Source organism: Pinus tabuliformis, chromosome 3_2, assembly GCF_031772625.1.
Source record: "Pinus tabuliformis cultivar Carrire ecotype Pingquan chromosome 3_2, CPIR1, whole genome shotgun sequence".
Classification (NCBI taxonomy): Eukaryota; Viridiplantae; Streptophyta; class Pinopsida; order Pinales; family Pinaceae; genus Pinus; species Pinus tabuliformis.
The window spans coordinates 806,430,848-806,437,149 of NC_142302.1; the positions used below are offsets into that span (position 1 = coordinate 806,430,848).

At 35.0% G+C, this 6,302-nt stretch overlaps 1 pseudogene; it reads right to left on the reverse strand.

Annotated features, from left to right (window-relative positions):
- Positions 1-2,374: 2,374 nt before the first annotated feature.
- On the reverse strand, positions 2,375-5,990 carry LOC149183049 (uncharacterized; annotated as a pseudogene).
- Between the last annotated feature and the right edge of the window lie 312 nt (positions 5,991-6,302).

A 6,302-nucleotide genomic window follows, 5' to 3' on the forward strand; every position in this document is an offset into this window, starting at 1 on the left:
TGGGTGGGATAGCTCCCTTATTGATGGGATAAGTTCCCCCTTAATAGAGATACATGAACCAACTGGAGGCGCATCCATTTCATCAAACCGACCTCTAGAATGTTCTAGAAGTAACCACAAGTAACTTTTTTAAGATGAAACTTGCGCATTTTGCCTTTTACAGAAGGACGCACCTGTCCCTTAACATACAGAGCGTCCATGGACGCAGATTTTATGAACATGGTCAGCGTCCCCGCAGGTAAGGCTTGAGAGAACCTGCGACCCCAGAGATAAACATAGTTTTTACAAGACTTTCTCTCTTCTTTGAGTTTGAGATGGATAACAGAGGCATGAGACTTGCCTAAGAGGGTAGCATGACTGTTGATTTGAGCCATACTAACTGTAAGTAGTCAAGGTGACATTTTTTAGTGTAACAAACACTTTATCACAGGAAGAATAAAAGTCTCATTTGGGTACCATACTCCACAAATCATCATCAAACCATACGACTTTAAGAATGTATAGATTTCAGAATACAAGAATTTCAGTAGCACTATAAAAAACAAATTATATAGTAACAAGGAGTGATGCTACAGTTCTATACACTCAAACACAGTCATCAAGTCATATAGAGGTGATTGTCACACAATCAACAACAAATAGTAGTCCACCAACAAATCCCATCATGACCCATCAACACAAACTCTCACAATAGTTAACAACCCAGAACTATAACATTTAACCCTTCTTCTTGCTTAGATACTAGATGTTGAAATTAATTTGATCCTCCTCTCAAAGCTCCATTAGGTTGCAGACCAAGGTCTTGTCAAATGTTAAGGATCTACTGAAAGGTGTAATACAAGTGTCTGAATAGAACATAGGCCAGAAAACAGAGATATTTTAGGCAGATTTGTACTTTATATAGGATGTTGGAAAGCTACAAACAATAGGCCTAATTTTTGGTTAGCTTCTTCCACAGGGTTAGAGCAGAATTCATTTGCTCAAATGTCCAAAATTCTTCAAACATCACATAAGTTAGGTGAACTGAACCAAGAAAATTTTAGCAAGGATTCAAAGCTCGATAATATTTAAAAAATCGATCCTTAATAGTAAAGGAGCTAGTGCAATGGATAAATTAGAGCTTGTAGTTTGCTATACTAGAGAAAAATGTGCCTCCAACTGAGATTGCATCTCAAATAGGCACTTAAACGTTGCTTTAAATCAGATATTACAAAGGCTACAAAATGATCCATCGAAATTCAATAGTATAGTTTAAAAAGTCTTTGGTTGAGCTCCAGGGGTATACACTATTGTTAAAACGATTTTAGAGATCCAATATTAAGCCCTTGCAACAAACATCTTCAAGCTACAAGAGAAAAGAAAATACCAACGAAACCAAATCCAAGAAAAATAGATAGAACCCAAGACTTTAATTTCTTAAAAGGATTCACTAGGCTACAGTCATGTTTGTCCTCAGAAAATCATAAACTATCCATTGCCATTTAAGAACTTATCCCCAATCTATTTGTCACAAATTTTAGATCAACACAAGAAAAAATATACTCCAGGCCTTAGACAAACATCACCTGCAAATGAGACAAATACTGTGAAACATCGGTGCCAAAAAGTGAATTCCATCACCCAAAATCAAATACCAAACATGAAAGTTGTTCATTGTATCTACTATTCTCCATGGGGCCGCTAAAAAATATTAAAGAATTTCACATATATTTCTTCAGAAAAGAAAAAGTTATTGGAAACATCCTTCAAACTTCAACCTTCAACCAAGTGTCTCCATGTTTTCTTCCTTCCTTGAGATCTCCACCAATGTCTTCGACCTCAGAAACTAGGCCTTGCCCCCTCCGATATAATATAAACATCCAAATTAGTTTTCAAAATCAAATACTTGAGAGGGTAATTTTCTTAAATATAATCAATAACAATTATAGATAAGAAGTTATCCTAATGAAAAATCCAAGTCAGCATAGCCATTTGTTGATTTTTTGTGGGAAAATACCTTGTAAAATCAACATTTTACACATGACATGGAAGAAACATTAAGGGGAAAATTGAAATAGAAAATCTCCTTGAAAATGTTGCCTTGTAATAACTACCAAAACAGAGTATCTAAGTTGTTTTACAACAATGCCCTGCAATCTACCAAACAAAGTTTCCATGTATGTGACATCATACCATTTAAATCCAAAATATTCCCTTTCATCATTGTTGTTCACTCAAAATCTAGTTCTTGTTTTCATTGGATGCATTGAATTTCCTTCAAAGCCCATTGAAATAGTTACCTCATAATTGCATAGTCACAGAGAAACTGCACGCATGCCTCAGATTACACTGACATCAAGAACCTCAATTGTTTTCTATGTTGTTAAAGACAATATCATGTAAAATTCTCTTCAATGTCAGGAACAAAACTTTTCTCAATCATTTCTTCCCAAACTACATTGTAGGTGATGTGATTAGGGGTCATACCCTTCTCCAGCATCTCATTCAGAATTTCATTAACATCCCGCACTTTTCCCTTTCTGCACATCCCCTTGATGCATACATTATATGTTGCAATGTTAGCCCATATACCTATTTTTTCCATTTCCTTGTGTAGTCTCAAAGCTAACTTAATATCACCTTCCTCACAGAAACCATTGATCAAAGTATTATAGGTCATCTAGTTTGGAGCTAGTCCAACTTCGAACATCTCATTCAAGAGATTGTTAGCCTTTAGGGTTCTTCCTTGCTAGCACAAGGCACTGATAAATATATTATATGTAATATAATCAACTTTGACATTTTTCTCTACCATTTAATCAATGAATTTCTTAGTCTCTTTCATCTTTCTTATCTTGCAAAATCCATTCATGAGGGAATTGTATGTGGAGACATTGGCATGAATACCTTTCTTAATCATACTTTCCAGCAACCGAAAAGCCTCTTGCATTTCACCTTTTTTGCAGTATCCATCAATTAGTGTGTTGTATGTGACAAAGTTGGGAACCAAAACTTTTTCTCGTGATTTCATCTAAGATTTCTTCCCTTTTTATTGTTTTCCCATTTTTGTAAAGTCCATTAATGAGTGCATTGTAAGTAATAATGATAGTTACCACACTTTTTTCTTTCATTCACCATGCAAGTTAAAAGCTTCTTTGGTCTTATCCTCGTTGCACAATCCACATATTAGTGCATTATAAGTGACAATATTGGGCAAAACGCCATTTTGCTTCATTTTCTCAAGCATCTTGAATGCATCAACCCCGTCTCCTTCCTTGCAGTAACCATCAATGAGAGTGTTGTAAGTAATCCGAGTAGGAATTAATCCCTTCGCCAACATTTCGTTAAGAATCTCTTTTTCTTTATATATTTTTCCAGTTATACCCTTCTTGCAGTGACCATCAATTAGTGTATTATATGTAATAACATTGGGAGAGAAACTGCATGATTGCATGTTTGTTAATAGATTAGTAGCCTCCTTCTAAAATTTTCCTTCCTTGTAGAGGGCATGAATCACACTAATAAAAAAGTCATTGTTGTCCCTAAACTATTTTGAATTTTAAGCATTCTTAGAAGGGGTATTGTTGCTAGTTCTAGGGTTTTAAATATCATATAAGGTTTAAAATTGATTATTTTAGTAGCTCTATATTGCCAAAATGGCCTCGGTTTCCTGTTGAGTTCAATGGAGTATGAGGCCTTCCGTAATAGGGTCCCATTTTCACTTGGTTTTTCCCATCCCATATGTCATTTTGGAAAAAGGAGAAGGTTGGGCACTGTATTCTTGGATTTGGTGGAACTAATGCCCTAAGACCTCATTAATAAAAAGGTCAACACCTGCAAAATACTATTCCCATCATTTTCACTCTTGGTACAATGATGTGGGTCCAATTATCTATGGTTGGCTTGTTGTTCATGGTTTGGTTATATATATATATATTTCTTCTCACCTAGCATGGGACCAGTTCCATGGAAAATCAATTCCAAAATTTATCCTTCAAAATATAGAAGTATGTGTAGATAAATTAGATCTTGGAGTTCGCTATACTGGAGCAAACTATGCCTCCAACTGAGATCGCATCTCAAATAGAAACTTCAACATTGCTTCAGATCATAAATTGCAAACACTACAGAATAATCAAACAAAATTCAATAGTATAGTTCAGAAAGTCTTTGGTCGAGCTCTAGGGTTATGCTATATTGTCAAAATGATTTCAAAGATCCAATATTAAACCATTGGAACATACATCTTCAACATGCAAGAGAAAATAAAATACCAATGAAACAAAATCCAAGCAAAAGAGACAAAACCCAAGATTTCAATTTCCCAAAGGGATTCACTAGGTTGTAGTCCTATTTGTCCTCAGAAAATCATAAACTATCCATTGCCATTTAAGAACTTATCTCCAATTTGTTTGTCACAAATTTCATATCAACACATGAAAAAATATGCTCTAGGTCTTAAACAAATTTCATCTGCAAATGAGACAAATACTGTGAAACCCTAGTGCCAAAAAGTGAATTCCATCACCCAAAATCAAATACCAAACTTAAGAGTTGTTGTTTGTTGTATCAAATATCCTCCATGGGACCACTAAAAAAATCTTAAAGCATTTCACATATATTTCTTCAAAAACAAAAATTACTTCCTTCAACCTTCAGCTAAGTGTCTCCATGTTTTTTCCTTCCTCGAGATCTCCACCAGTGTGTTCGACCTTCGAAACCCTAACCTGCCCCCTCCGATATAATATAAACATCAAAATTAGTTTTCAAAATCAAATACTTGAGAGGGTATTTTTCTTAAATATAATCAACAACAATTATAGATAAGAAGTTATCCTAATGAAAAAACCAAGTCAACATAGCCATCTGTTGATTCTTTTGTGGGAAAAGACCTTGGAAAATCAAAATTTTACACATGACATGGAAGAGACATTAAGGGGAAAATTGAAATAGAAAGGCTCCCTCGAAGACATACCCTACAATAACTACCAAAACAGAGTAGCTAAGTTATTTTATAGCATCACCGTGCAATCTACCATAGCAAAGTTTCCATGTATGTGACATCGTACAATTTAAAGCCAAAATCTTCTCTTTCATCATTGTTGTTCACTCATAATATAGTTCTTGTTTTCACTGGATGCATTTAAGTTCCTTCAAAGTCCATTGAAATAGTTACCTCATAAATGCATAGTCATAAAGAAACTTCTTTTATGCCTCAGATTACACTGACAGCAAGAACCTTAATTGTTCTCTATTTTGTTAAAGACAATACAAAGTAAAATTCCCTTCAATGTCAAGAACAAAACCTTTCTCAGTCATTTCTTCCCGAACTACATTGTAGGTGACATGATTAGGGGTCATACCCTTCTCCGGTATCTCATTCAAAAGTTTGTTAGCATCATGTAATTTTCCCTTTCTGCACAACCCCTTGATGAGTACATTATATGTTGCAATGTTAGCCCATTGACCTCTTTTTTCCCTTTCCTTATGCAATCTCAAAGATGACTTAATATCACCTTCCTCACATATTTGAAACCATTCATCAAAGTAGTATAGGTCACATAATGTGGAGCTGGCCCAACTTCCAACATCTCATTCAAGAGCTTGTTCGCCTTTGGGGTTCTTCCTTGCTGACACAAGGCAATGATCAATATATTATATGTAATAACATCAGCTTTGACATTTTTCTATATCCTTTCATCAATGAGTATCTCAGTCTCTTTCATCTTTCTTATCTTACAAAAGCCATTCATGAGGAAATTGTATGTGGAGACATTGGCATGGATACCTTTCTTAATCATACTTTCCAGCAACTGAAAATCCTATTGCATTTCACCTTTTTTGCAGTGTCCATCAATTAGTATGTTGTATGTGATAGAGTTGGGAACCAAACCTTTTCTCAGGATTTCATCTAATATTTCTTCCCCTTTTATTGTCTGCCAATGTTTGCAAAGTCCATTAATGAGTGCATTGTAAGTAATAATTCTAGGTACCATACCCTTTTCTTGCATTTCACCATGCAAGTTAAAAGCTTCTTCGGTCTTATCCTCATTGCACAGTCCACAGATTAGTGCATTATAAGTGACAACATTGGGAAAAATTCCATTTTCCTTAAATTTCTAAGGCATCTTGAAAGCAACAACCCCATCTCCTTCCTTACAGTAACCGTCAATGGGAGTGTTGTAAGTAACCTGGGTAGGAAATGATCCCTTCACCAACATTTCGTTAAGAAGCTCTTTTTCTTTATACATTTTTCGAATTATACACTTCTTGTAGTGACCATAAATGAGTGTATTATACGTAATAACATTGGGAGAGAAACA